The sequence below is a fragment of the Hordeum vulgare genome, chromosome 2H (genome assembly GCF_904849725.1).
Source record: "Hordeum vulgare subsp. vulgare chromosome 2H, MorexV3_pseudomolecules_assembly, whole genome shotgun sequence".
Classification (NCBI taxonomy): domain Eukaryota; kingdom Viridiplantae; phylum Streptophyta; class Magnoliopsida; order Poales; family Poaceae; genus Hordeum; species Hordeum vulgare.
This window is the reverse complement of record NC_058519.1, coordinates 491,979,382-491,993,327: the sequence shown is the minus strand read 5'-3', so window position 1 is coordinate 491,993,327 and position 13,946 is coordinate 491,979,382.

Here is a 13,946-nt window from a genome sequence, read left to right as displayed (position 1 = left end):
TCAAACGATAAGATCTTCGTAGAATATGTAGGATCCAATATGGGCATCCAGGTCCCGCTATTGGATATTGACCGAGGAGTCTCTCGGGTCATGTCTACATAGTTCTCGAACCCGCAGGGTCTGCACACTTAAGGTTCGACGTTGTTTTATGCGTATTTGAGTTATATGGTTGGTTACCGAATGTTGTTCGGAGTCCCGGATGAGATCACGGACGTCACGAGGGTTTCCGGAATGGTCCGGAAACGAAGATTGATATATAGGATGACCTCATTTGATTACCGGAAGGTTTTCGGAGTTACCGGGAATGTACCGGGAATGACGAATGGGTTCCGGGAGTTCACCGGGGGGGGCAACCCACCCCGGGGAAGCCCATAGGCTTTGGGGAGACACACCAGCCCTTAGTGGGCTGGTGGGACAGCCCCAAAGGGGCCTATGCGCCAAGAGAAAGAAAATCAAAGGAAAAGAAAAAAAAAAGGGGAAGAAGTGGGAAGGGAGAGGGACTCCTCCCACCAAACCAAGTCCAACTCGGTTTGGGGGGGGAGTCCTCACCCCCTTGGCTCGGCCGACCCCTTGGGAGTCCCTTGGACCCCAAGGCAAGGTCCCCCTCCCTCCTCCTATATATATGGGGCTTTTAGGGCAGATTTGAGACGACTTTCTCACGGCTGCCCGACCACATACCTCCATAGTTTTTGTTGGAATTATGCCCTAGAGGCAATAATAAATGTATAGTTATTATTATAATTCCTGTATCAAGATAATAGTTTATTATCCATGCTATAATTGTATTGAATGAAGACTCATTTACATGTGTGGATACATAGACAAAACACCGTCCCTAGCATGCCTCTAGTTGGCTAGCCAGTTGATCGATGATAGTCAGTGTCTTCTGATTATGAACAAGGTGTTGTTGCTTGATAACTGGATCACGTCATTGGGAGAATCACGTGATGGACTAGACCCAAACTAATAGACGTAGCATGTTGATCGTGTCATTTTGTTGCTACTGTTTTCTGCGTGTCAAGTATTTATTCCTATGACCATGAGATCATATAACTCACTGACACCGGAGGAATGCTTTGTGTGTATCAAACGTCGCAACGTAACTGGGTGACTATAAAGATGCTCTACAGGTATCTCCGAAGGTGTTAGTTGAGTTAGTATGGATCAAGACTGGGATTTGTCACTCCGTGTGACGGAGAGGTATCTCGGGGCCCACTCGGTAATACAACATCACACACAAGCCTTGCAAGCAATGTAACTTAGTGTAAGTTGCGGGATCTTGTATTACGGAACGAGTAAAGAGACTTGCCGGTAAACGAGGTTGAAATAGGTATACGGATACTGACGATCGAATCTCGGGCAAGTAACATACCGAAGGACAAAGGGAATGACATACGGGATTATACGAATCCTTGGCACTGAGGTTCAAACGATAAGATCTTCATAGAATATGTAGGATCCAATATGGGCATCCAGGTCCCGCTGTTGGATATTGACCGAGGAGTCTCTCGGGTCATGTCTACATAGTTCTCGAACCCGCAGGGTCTGCACACTTAAGGTTCGACGTTGTTTTATGCGTATTTGAGTTATATGGTTGGTTACCGAATGTTGTTCGGAGTCCCGGATGAGATCACGGACGTCACGAGGGTTTCCGGAATAGTCCAGAAACGAAGATTGATATATAGGATGACCTCATTTGATTACCGGAAGGTTTTCGGAGTTACCGGGAATGTACCGGGAATGACGAATGGGTTCCGGGAGTTCATCGGAGGGGGGCAACCCACTCCGGGGAAGCCCATAGGCATTTGGGGGGGTCACACCAGCCCTTAGTGGGCTGGTGGGACAGCCCACCAATCCCCTATGCGCCAAGAAAGAAAAAATCAAAGGAAAGAAAAAAAAAGAAGGAAGAAGTGGGAAGGGGGAAGGACTCCCTCCCACCAAACCAAGTAGGACTCGGTTTGGGGGGGGAGAGTCCTCCCCCCTGGCTCGGCCGACCCCTTGGGGATCCCTTGGACCCCAAGGCAAGGTCCCCCTCCCTCCTCCTATATATATGGGGCTTTTAGGGCAGATTTGAGACGACTTTCTCACGGCTGCCCGACCACATACCTCCATAGTTTTTCCTCTAGATCGTGTTTCTGCGGAGCTCGGGCGGAGCCCTGCTGAGACAAGATCATCACCAACCTCCGGAGCGCCGTCACGCTGCCGGAGAACTCTTCTACCTCTCCGTCTCTCTTGCTGGATCAAGAAGGCCGAGATCATCGTCGAGCTGTACGTGTGCTGAACGCGGAGGTGCCGTCCGTTCGGTACTAGATCGTGGGACTGATCGCGGGATTGTTCGCGGGGCGGACCGAGGGACGTGAGGACGTTCCACTACATCAACAGCGTTCTCTAACGCTTCTGTTGTACGGTATACAAGGGTACGTAGATCACTCATCCCCTCTCGTAGATGGACATCACCATGATAGATCTTCGTGCGCGTAGGAAAATTTTTGTTTCCCATGCGACGTTCCCCAACAGTTTTTCCTCTAGATCGCGTTTATGCAGAGCTCGGGCGGAGCCCTGCTGAGACGAGATCATCACCAACCTCCGGAGCGCCATCACGCTGCCGGAGAACTCTTCTACCTCTCCGTCTCTCTTGCTGGATCAAGAAGGCCGAGATCATCGTCGAGCTGTACGTGTGCTGAACGCGGAGGTGCCGTCCGTTCGGTACTAGATCGTGGGACTGATCGCGGGATTGTTCGCGGGGCGGATCGAGGGACGTGAGGACGTTCCACTACATCAACCGCGTTCTCTAACGCTTCTGCTGTACGATCTACAAGGGTACGTAGATCACTCATCCCCTCTCGTAGATGGACATCACCATGATAGGTCTTCGTGCGCGTAGGAAATTTTTGTTTCCCATGCGACGTTCCCCTACAGTGGCATCATGAGCTAGGTTCATGCGTAGATGTCTTATCGAGTAGAACACAAAAGTTTTTGTGGGCGGTGATGTGCGTTTTGCTGCCCTCCTTAGTCTTTTCTTGATTCCACGGTATTGTTGGATTGAAGCGGCTTGGACCGACATTACTCGTACGCTTACGAGAGACTGGTTTCATCGTTACGAGTAACCCCCTTTGCTCAAAGATGACTGGCAAGTGACGGTTTCTCCAACTTTAGTTGAATCGGATTTGACCGAGGAGATCCTTGGATGAGGTTAAATAGCAACTCATATATCTCCGTTGTGGTGTTTGCGTAAGTAAGATGCGATCCTGCTAGATACCCTTGGTCACCACGTAAAACATGCAACAACAAAATTAGAGGACGTCTAACTTGTTTTTGCAGGGTATGATTGTGATGTGATATGGCCAACGATGTGATGTGATATATTGGATGTATGAGATGATCATGTTGTAATAGAAATATCGACTTGCACGTCGATGGTACGGCAACCGGCAGGAGCCATAGGGTTGTCTTTATACTAACATATGTGCTTGCAGATGCGTTTACTATTTTGCTAGGATGTAGCTTTAGTAGTAATAGCATAAGTAGCACGACAACCACGATGGCAACACGTTGATGGATGATCATGGTGTGGCGCCGGTGACAAGAAGATCGTGCCGGTGCTTTGGTGATGGAGATCAAGAAGCACGTAATGATGGCCATATCATGTCACTTATGAATTGCATGTGATGTTAATCCTTTTATGCACCTTATTTTGCTTAGAACGACGGTAGCATTATGAGGTGATCTCTCACTAAAATTTCAAGACGAAATTGTGTTCTCCCCGACTGTGCACCGTTGCTACAGTTCGTCGTTTCGAGACACCACGTGATGATCGGGTGTGATAGACTCAACGTTCACATACAACGGGTGCAAAACAGTTGCGCACGCGGAACACTCGGGTTAAGCTTGACGAGCCTAGCATGTGCAGACATGGCCTCGGAACACATGAGACCGAAAGGTCGATCATGAATCATATAGTTGATATGATTAGCATAGGGATGCTTACCACTGAAACTATACTCAACTCACGTGATGATCGGACTTGGGATAGTGTAAGTGGATCATGAACCACTCAAATGACTAGAGAGATGTACTTTTTGAGTGGGAGTTTAGCATATAATTTGATTAAGTTGAACTCTAATTATCTTGAACATAGTCTAAGTCCACTTTGAATATATTTGTGTTGTAGATCATGGCTCACGCAAGTGTCATCCTGAATTTTAATACGTTCCTAGAGAAAGCTAAGTTGAAAGATGATGGAAGCAACTTTGTAGACTGGGCTCGTAATCTTAAGCTAATCTTACAAGCTGGAAAGAAGGATTATGTCCTTAATGCTGCGCTAGAACATGAACCACCCGCTATGGCTGATCAGGATGTTAAGAACGCTTGGTTAGCACGTAAGGAGGACTACTCAATAGTTCAATGTGCAGTCTTGTATGGCTTGGAACCGGGACTTCAACGTCGCTTTGAGCGTCATGGAGCATTTGAGATGTTCCAGGAGTTGAAGTTTATCTTTCAGAAGATCGCCCAGATCGAGAGGTATGAGACCTCCGATAAATTCTATGCTTGCAAGATGGAGGAAAACTCGTCTGTCAGTGAACATGTGCTCAAAATGTCTGGGTACTCAAACCGTCTAGCTGAACTGGGGATTGAACTCCCGCAAGAAGCTATCACTGACAGAATCCTTCAATCACTGCCGCCAAGCTATAAAGGCTTTGTGTTGAACTACAACATGCAAGGGATGAACAAGTCTCCCGGCGAGTTGTTTGCGATGCTGAAAGTCGCAGAGTCTGAACTCCGTAAAGAGCATCAAGTGTTGATGGTGAGCAAGACCACTAGTTTCAAGAGAAACGGCAAAGGCAAGAAGGGCAATTCGAAGAAGAGCGGCAAGCCTGTTGCCAATCCGCCGAAGAAACCCAAGGCTGGACCTAAGCCTGAAACAGAGTGCTTCTATTGCAAGGGTATGGGTCACTGGAAGCGCAATTGCCCCAAGTATCTGGCAGATAAGAAGGCGGGCAAAGAAAATTCAGGTATATTTGATATACATGTTATTGATGTGTACTTAACCGGCTCTCGTAGTAGTGCCTGGGTATTCGATACCGGTTCTGTTGCTCACATTTGCAACTCGAAGCAGGAACTGCGGAATAGGCGAAGGCTGGCGATAGAACTTGACGAGATTGTCGAACCTCTCATCCCTCTGGATGGTGGCGCAGGGCAAGGGGAAACCTCTGTCGTTGCGACGCCGGTTGAGGAGGAAGTTGATGATCATGATCATGAAACTCTAGTTCAAGTTTCTGTTGAACCACGCAGGTCGACGAGATCACGCGCTGCTCCAGAGTGGTACGGTAATCCCGTCTTATCAATCATGTTGTTAGACAACAATGAACCTGCAAATTATGAAGAAGCAATGGTGGGCCCAGATTCCAACAAATGGCTAGAAGCCTTGAAATCCGAGATAGGATCCATGTATGAGAACAAAGTGTGGACTTTGGAGATACTACCTAAGGGCCGCAAGGCTATTCAGAACAAATGGATCTTTAAGAAGAAGACGGACGCTGACGGTAATGTGACCGTTTATAAAGCTCGACTTGTGGCAAAGGGTTTTTCACAAGTTCCAGAAGTTGACTACGATGAGACCTTCTCACCCGTAGCGATGCTTAAGTCCGTCAGAATCATTTTAGCAATAGCTGCATTTCTCGATTATGAAATCTGGCAGATGGATGTCAAAACGGCGTTCCTTAACGGTTTCCTTAAGGAAGAGTTGTATATGATGCAACCCGAAGGTTTTGTCGATCCTAAAAATGCTGACAAAGTGTGCAAGCTCCAGCGATCCATTTATGGACTGGTGCAAGCATCTCGGAGTTGGAACAAACGCTTTGATGAGGTGATCAAAGCATTTGGGTTTATACAAGTGGTTGGAGAATCTTGTATTTACAAGAAAGTGAGTGGGAGCTCTGTGGCGTTTCTAATATTATATGTGGATGACATATTACTGATTGGAAACAACGTAGAGCTTTTGGAGAGCATAAAAGGTTACTTGAATAAAAGTTTCTCTATGAAGGACCTAGGAGAAGCTGCTTACATTCTAGGCATTAAGATCTATAGGGATAGATAAAAATGCCTGATAGGACTTTCACAAAGCACATACCTTGATAAAGTTTTGAAGAGGTTCAAAATGGAATAGTCCAAGAAAGGGTTCTTGCCAGTGTTACAAGGTACGAGATTGAGTAAGACTCAGTGCCCAGCAACTGATGAAGATAGAGAGCATATGCGCTCCGTCCCCTATGCTTCGGCCATAGGTTCTATCATGTATGCAATGCTGTGCACTAGACCGGATGTTAGCCTGGCCATAAGTATGGCAGGTAGGTTCCAGAGTATTCCAGGAGTGGATCACTGGACAGCGGTCAAGAATATCCTAAAGTACCTGAAAAGGACTAAGGAGATGTTTCTCATGTATGGAGGTGACGAAGAGCTCGCCGTAAAAGGTTACGTCGATGCAAGCTTTGACACAGATCCGGACGACTCTAAGTCGCAGACCGGATACGTATTTATTCTTAATGGGGGTGCAGTAAGCTGGTGCAGTTCCAAGCAAAGCGTCGTAGCAGATTCTACATGTGAAGCAGAGTACATGGCTGCCTCGGAGGCGGCTAAGGAGGGTGTCTGGATGAAGCAGTTCATGACGGATCTTGGAGTGATGCCAAGTGCACTGGATCCAATAACCTTGTTCTGTGACAACACTGGTGCCATTGCCTTAGCAAAGGAACCAAGGTTTCACAAGAAGACCAGACACATCAAACGACGCTTCAACCTCATCCGCGACTACGTCGAGGAGGAGGACGTAAATATATGCAAAGTGCACACGGATCTAAATGTAGCAGACCCGCTGACTAAACCTCTTCCACGGCCAAAACATGATCGACACCAGAACTGTATGGGTGTTAGATTTATTACAATGTAATTCACATGGTGATGTGAGGGCTAGATTATTGACTCTAGTGCAAGTGGGAGACTGTTGGAATTATGCCCTAGAGTCAATAATAAATGTATAGTTATTATTATAATTCCTGTATCAAGATAATAGTTTAGTATCCATGTTATAATTGTATTGAATGAAGACTCATTTACATGTGTGGATACATAGACAAAACACCGTCCCTAGCATGCCTCTAGTTGGCTAGCCAGTTGATCGATGATAGTCAGTGTCTTCTGATTATAAACAAGGTGTTGTTGCTTGATAACTGGATCACGTCATTGGGAGAATCACGTGATGGACTAGACCCAAACTAATAGACGTAGCATGTTGATCGTGTCATTTTGTTGCTACTGTTTTCTGCGTGTCAAGTATTTATTCCTATGACCATGAGATCATATAACTCACTGACACCGGAGGAATGCTTTATGTGTATCAAACGTCGCAACGTAACTGGGTGACTATAAAGATGCTCTACAGGTATCTCCGAAGGTGTTAGTTGATTTAGTATGGATCAAGACTGGGATTTGTCACTCCGTGTGACGGAGAGGTATCTCGGGGCCCACTCGGTAATACAACATCACACACAAGCCTTGCAAGCAATGTAACTTAGTGTAAGTTGCGGGATCTTGTATTACGGAACGAGTAAAGAGACTTGCCGGTAAACGAGACTGAAATAGGTATGCGGATACCGACGATCGAATCTCGGGCAAGTAACATACCGAAGGACAAAGGGAATGACATACGGGATTATACGAATCCTTGGCACTGAGGTTCAAACGATAAGATCTTCGTAGAATATGTAGGATCCAATATGGGCATCCAGGTCCCGCTATTGGATATTGACCGAGGAGTCTCTCGGGTCATGTCTACATAGTTCTCGAACCCGCAGGGTCTGCACACTTAAGGTTCGACGTTGTTTTATGCGTATTTGAGTTATATGGTTGGTTACCTAATGTTGTTCGGAGTCCCGGATGAGATCACGGACGTCACGAGGGTTTCCGGAATGGTCCGGAAATGAAGATTGATATATAGGATGACCTCATTTGATTACCGGAAGGTTTTCGGAGTTACCGGGAATGTACCGGGAATGACGAATGGGTTCCGGGAGTTCACCGGGGGGGCAACCCACCCCGGGGAAGCCCGTAGGCTTTGGGGAGACACACCAGCCCTTAGTGGGCTGGTGGGACAGCCCCAAAGGGGCCTATGCGCCAAGAGAAAGAAAATCAAAGGAAAAAAAAAGGGGAAGAAGTGGGAAGGGAGGGGGACTCCTCCCACCAAACCAAGTCCAACTCGGTTTGGGGGGGGGAGTCCTCCCCCCCCCCCCCCCTTGGCTCGGCCGACCCCTTGGGAGTCCCTTGGACCCCAAGGCAAGGTCCCCCTCCCTCCTCCTATATATATGGGGCTTTTAGGGCAGATTTGAGACGACTTTCTCACGACTGCCCGACCACATACCTCCATAGTTTTTCCTCTAGATCGCGTTTCTGCAGAGCTCGGGCGGAGCCCTGCTGAGATGAGATCATCACCAACCTCCGGAGCGCCGTCACGCTGCCAGAGAACTCTTCTACCTCTCTGTCTCTCTTGCTGGATCAAGAAGGCCGAGATCATCGTCGAGCTGTACGTGTGCTGAACGCAGAGGTGCCGTCCGTTCGGTACTAGATCGTGGGACTGATCGCGGGGCGGATCGAGGGACGTGAGGACGTTCCACTACATCAACCGCATTCTCTAACGCTTCTGCTGTACGATCTACAAGGGTACGTAGATCACTCATCCCCTCTCGTAGATGGACATCACCATGATAGGTCTTCGTGCGCGTAGGAAATTTTTGTTTCCCATGCGACGTTCCCCTACACTTGGCCCTTAAGGCAAGCCTCCTCCCCCTCCCTCCTATGTATAGTGGTGATTTAGGGCTGATTTGAGACAACATTTGCGACGTGCAACTCAGATCTAGACACCATAGTTTTACCTCTAGATCGTATTTCTGCGGAGCTCGAGCGGAGCCGTGCAGGAGTAGATCCTTCACCACCACCGGAGCGCCGTCACGCTGCCGGAGAACTCATCTACTTCTCTGTCTTGCTTCCTGGATCAAGAAGGCCAAGATCATCGTCGAGTTGTACGTGTGCTGAACGTGGAGGTGCCGTCCGTTCGGCACTAGATCGGAGCGGATCGCGGGACGGTTCGCGGGGTGGATTGAGGGACGTGAAGACGTTCCACTACATCAACTGCGTTTCTTAACGCTTCCTGCTGTGCGATCTATAAGGGTACGTAGATCCAAATCTCCTCTCGTAGATGGACATCACCATAATAGGTCTTCGTGTGCGTAGGAAATTTTTGTTTCCCATGCAACGTTCCCCAACAGTGGCATCATGATCTAGGTTCATGCGTAGATGTAATCTCAAGTAGAACATAAAGGTTTTGTGGACGGTGATGTTTGATTTGCTGCCCTCCTTAGTCTTTTCTCGATTCGGCGGTATTGTTGGATTGAAGCGGCCCTGACCAACATTATTCGTACGCTAACGAAAGACTGGTTTCATCGCTTGACAGGCAACCTCGTTGCATAAAGATGACTGGCGGGTGTCGGTTTCTTCAACTTTAGTTGAATTGGTTTTGACCGAGACGGTCCTTGGAGAGGTTAAATAGCAATTTGCACATCTCCGTTGTGGTTTTTGCGTAAGTAAGATGTGATCTAATAGATACCCATAGCAGCCACGTAAAACATGCAACAACAATTAGAGGACGTCTAACTTGCGTTTGCAGGGTATGCTTGTGATATGATATGGCCAATGACGTGATGTGGTATATTGGATGTATGAGATGATCATGTTGTAATAGTTAATATCGACTTGCACGCCGATGGTACGACAACCGGCAAGAGCCATAGGGTTGTCTTTAAACTAACGTTTGTGTTTCCAGATGCGTTTACTATATTGCTAGGACGTAGCTTTAGTAGTAATAGCATAAGTAGCACGACAACCCCGATGGCGACATGTTGATGGAGATCATGATGATGGATATCATGGTGTGGCGCCGGTGACAAGAAGATCGTGTCGGTGCTTTGGTGATGAAGATCAAGAAGCACAAGATGATGGCCATATCATGTCACTTATGAATTGCATATGATGTTAATCCTTTTATGCACCTTATTTTTCTTAGAACGACGGTAGCATTATGAGGTGATCTCTCACTAAAATTTCAAGACGAAATTTTGTTCTCCCCGTCTGTGCACCGTTGCTACAGTTCGTCGTTTCGAGACACCACATGATGATCGGGTGTGATAGACTCAACGTTCACATACAACGGGTGCAAAACAGTTGCACACGCGGAACACTCAGGTTAAGCTTGACGAGCCTAGCATGTACAGACATGGCCTCGAAACACATGAGACCGAAAGTCGAGCATGAATCGTATAGTTGATATGATTAGCATAGAGATGCTTACCACTGAAACTATCCTCAACTCACGTGATGATCGGACTTGAGTTAGTGAATTTGGATCATGTACCACTTAAATGACTAGAGATATGTACTTTTTGAGTGGGAGTTTAGCAAGTAATTTGATTAGTTAAACTCTAATTATCTTGAACATAGTCTAAGTCCACTTTGAAAATACTTGTGTTGTAGATCAATGGCTCACGCGACAGTCACCCTGAATTTTAATACGTTCCTAGAGAAAGCTAAGTTGAAAGATGATGGAAGCAACTTTGTAGACTGGGCTCGTAATCTTAAGTTGCTCCTGCAAGCTGGGAAGAAGGATTATGTCCTTAATGCTGCGCTAGGAGATGAACCACCCGCCGCGGCTGACCAAGATGTTAAGAACACTTGGTTAGCACGCAAGAAGGACTACTCAGTAGTTCAATGTGAAGTCTTGTATGGCTTAGAGCCGGGACTTCAACGTCGCTTTTGAACGTCATGGAGCATTTGAGATGTTCCAGGAGTTGAAGTTTATCTTTCAGAAGAACGCCCGGATCGAGAGGTATGAGACCTCCGATAAATTCTATGCTTGCAAGATGGAGGAGAATTCGTCTGCCAGTGAACATGTGCTCAAAACGTCTGGGTACTCAAACCGTCTAGCTGAGCTGGGGATTGAAATCCCGCAAGAGGCTATCACTGACAGAATTCTTCAATCACTGCCACCAAGCTACAAGAGCTTTGTGTTGAACTATAACATGCAAGGGATGAACAAGTCACCCGGCGAGTTATTCGCGATGCTGAAAGTCGCAGAGTCAGAACTCCGTAAAGAGCATCAAGTGTTGATGGTGAATAAGACCACTAGTTTCAAGAGAAACGGCAAAGGAAAGAAGGGTAATTCAAAGAAGAGCGGCAAGCATGTTGCCAATCCGACGAAGAAACCCAAATCTGGACCTAAGCCTGAAACAGAGTGTTATTATTGCAAGGGTCTGGGTCACTCGAAGCGCAACTGCCCCAAGTATCTGGCTGATAAGAAGGCGGCCAAGGAAAATCAGGTGTATTCGATATACATGTTATTGATGTGTACTTAACCAGCTCTCGTAGTAGTGCCTGGGTATTCGATACCGGTTCCGTTGCTCATATTTGCAACTCGAAACAGGAATTGCGGAATAAGCGAAGGCTGGCGAAGGATGAAGTGACGATGCGTGTGGGAAATGGTTCCAAGGTTGATGCAATCACCGTCGGCAGAGTTTCACTTCAGTTACCATCAGGATTAGTTATGAACTTAAATAATGGTTATTTAGTGCCTGCGTTAAGCATGAACATTATATCAGGATCTTGTTTATTGCGAGACGGTTACTCGTTTAAGTCAGAGAATAATGGTTGTTCTATTTCTATGCGTAATATCTTTTATGGTCATGCACCCAATGTGAGAGGATTGTTCATATTGAATCTTGATAGCGATAATACACATATACATAACATTGAGACCAAAAGAGTTAGAGTTAACAATGTTAGCGCCATGTTTTTATGGCACTGCCACTTAGGTCATATTGATGTAAAGCACATGAAGAAACTCCATACCGATGGACTTTTGGAGTCACTTGACTTTGATTCACTTGACACGTGCGAACCATGCCTCATGGGCAAGATGACTAAGACTCCGTTCTCCGGAACAATGGAGCGTGCAAGTGACTTGTTGGAAATCATACATACCGATGTGTGCGGTCCGATGAGTGTGGAGGCGCGCGGCGGATATCGTTATTTTCTCACCTTCACTGACAATTTGAGTAGATATGGTTATGTCTACTTGATGAAGCACAAGTCTGAAATGTTTGAGAAGTTCAAGCAATTTCAGAGTGAAGTTGAAAATCATCGTAACAACAAGATCAAGTTCCTACGGTCTGATCGTGGGGGTGAATATGTGAGTTTCGAGTTTGGTGCTCACTTAAGACAATGTGGAATTGTTTCACAGTTGACACCGCCTGGAACACGACAGCGTAATGGTGTGTCCGAACGTCGTAATCGTACTTTATTAGAGATGGTGCGATCTATGATGTCTCTTACCAATTTGCCGTTATCGTTTTGGGGTTATGCATTAGAGACAGTTGCATTCACTTGAAATAGGGCACCATGAAAATCTGTTGAGACGACACCATATGAACTGTGGTATGGCAAAAGACCAAAATTGTCATTTCTTAAAGTTTGGGGATGTGATGCTTATGTCAAAAAGCTTCAGCCTGAAAAGTTGGAACCCAAAGCGGAAAAGTGCGTCTTCATAGGTTACCCAAAAGAGACAGTTGGGTATACCTTCTATCTCAAATCCGAGGGCAAAGTGTTTGTTGCTAAAAACGGAGCTTTTCTTGAGAAGGAGTTTCTCTCGAAAGAATTGAGTGGGAGGAAGATAGAACTTGATGAGGTTGTCGAACCTCTAATCCCTCTAGATGGTGGCATAGGGCAAGGGGAAACCCCTATTGCTGCGGCGCCAGTTGAGGAGTAAGTTGATGATGATGATCATGAAACTTCGGATCAAGTTGCTATCGGACCTCGCAGGTCGACAAGATCACGTACTGCTCCTGAGTGGTACGGTGATCCTGTCTTAACGATTATGTTGTTGGACAACAATGAACCTGCGAATTATGAAGAAGCAATGGTGGGCCCGGATTCCAACAAATGGCTGGAGGCCATGAAGTCCGAGATAGGATCCATGTACGAGAACAAAGTGTGGACTTTGGAAGTACTACCTGAAGGCCGCAAGGCTATTCAGAACAAATGGATTTATAAGAAGAAGACGGACGCAGACGGTAATGTGACCATTTATAAAGCTCGACTTGTGGCAAAGGGTTTTTCACAAGTTCAAGGAGTTGACTACAATGAGACTTTCTCACGGTAGCAATGCTTAAGTCCGTCCGAATCATGTCAGGAATAGCTGCCTTTTACGATTATGAAATCTGGCAGATGGATGTCAAAACGGCGTTCCTTGATGGTTTTCTTAAGGAAGAGTTGTATATGATGCAAACCGAAGGTTTTGTCGATCCAAAGAATGCTAACAAAGTATGCAAGCTCCAATGATCCATTTATGGACTCGTGCAAGCATCTCGGAGTTGGAATAAGCGCTTTGATGAGGTGATTAATTTGGGTTTATACAAGTGGTTGGAGAATCTTGTATTTACAAGAAAGTGAGTGGGAGCTCTGTGGCGTTTCTAATATTATATGTGGATGACATATTGCTGATTGGAAACAACCTGGAGCTTTTGGAGAGCATAAAGGATTACTTGAATAAAAGTTTCTCTATGAAGGACCTAGGAGAAGCTGCTTACATTATAGGCATTAAGATCTAAAGGATAGATCAAGACGCCTGATAGGACTTTCACAAAGCACATACCTTGATAAAGTTTTGAATAAGTTCAAAATGGATCAGTCCAAGAAAGGGTTCTTGCCAGTATTACAAGGTATAAAATTGAGTAAGACTCAGTGCCCAGCAACTGCGGAAGATATAGAACAAATGAGTTTCGTCCCCTACGCTTCAGCCGTAGGTTCTATCATGTATGCAATGTTGTGCACTAGACCAGACGTCGGCTTGGCCA